This window comes from Cynara cardunculus (genome assembly GCF_001531365.2).
Source record: "Cynara cardunculus var. scolymus isolate 2C chromosome LG 17, CcrdV1, whole genome shotgun sequence".
In the NCBI taxonomy this organism is placed as follows: domain Eukaryota; kingdom Viridiplantae; phylum Streptophyta; class Magnoliopsida; order Asterales; family Asteraceae; genus Cynara; species Cynara cardunculus.
In genome coordinates this window covers 36074840-36075711 of record NC_037544.1, presented here as the reverse complement: position 1 = coordinate 36075711, position 872 = coordinate 36074840, and positions in this window count along the sequence as shown.

Here is an 872-nt window from a genome sequence, read left to right as displayed (position 1 = left end):
ATGTAAAATTTTATTTTTCATCATTTATAATAATATCTTTGACAAAATTTTATATCAATAAGATTAATAATTAACAAATATTAATAAAACAAGGTTAAAATGGTAAACTGGTAATAAACAGTTTTTCATAAGTCAGAAAATATTAACTTATCAAAAACTGCTTATTACTGGTTTGGCACCAGTATAAGCAGTTTTATTTTTTCTCATCCAAACACTAACATTTAGCTTATCACCGGTGCTAAACTGAAATAAGTCAAAAAAACACTTAAAATAAGCAATCCCAAACACCTCGTTAATAAGTTAGATCGTTTTACCTTTTTTTATTAGTATTTGAGTGAATTCCACTTGTGGTCCTTGTAGTTTGTTCAAATTTTGGATCTAGTCCTTAAAACAAACTATATACTTTGGTAGTCCCGAAATTTTCATTTTCATAACATTCACAGTCCCTCTACTTAACGAGATTAATTAGCAACCTTTTATGAAGGATCATCGGTCTTTAAACAAACTATAGAAACCAAAAGTGTAAAATATTGTAAAATTAAAGATGATACACTGTTTTTTTTTTTAGTTTTTTTTTATTATTTAAATCATATATCAAATTTCTTAAAAAAATGTACATGTTAATAATATACTAGAAGCGTACTCGCGCAATGCAGTGAGATACATCGTGTTTTTAATATTTTATTTTATTCTTTATCTCAGTCGATGTTATAATATGGTTTTATGTGATTTTGAGAAAGCGATGATGTTTTATTTTTAAATAAAATATATGTTTGAAAATATCATAAAAATTTGACAAAAATATATCGATATTAGTATCAAATTAATTATTTGAAATTCCTCATTTTTTTGTGTAATTTTTTAATTCAATT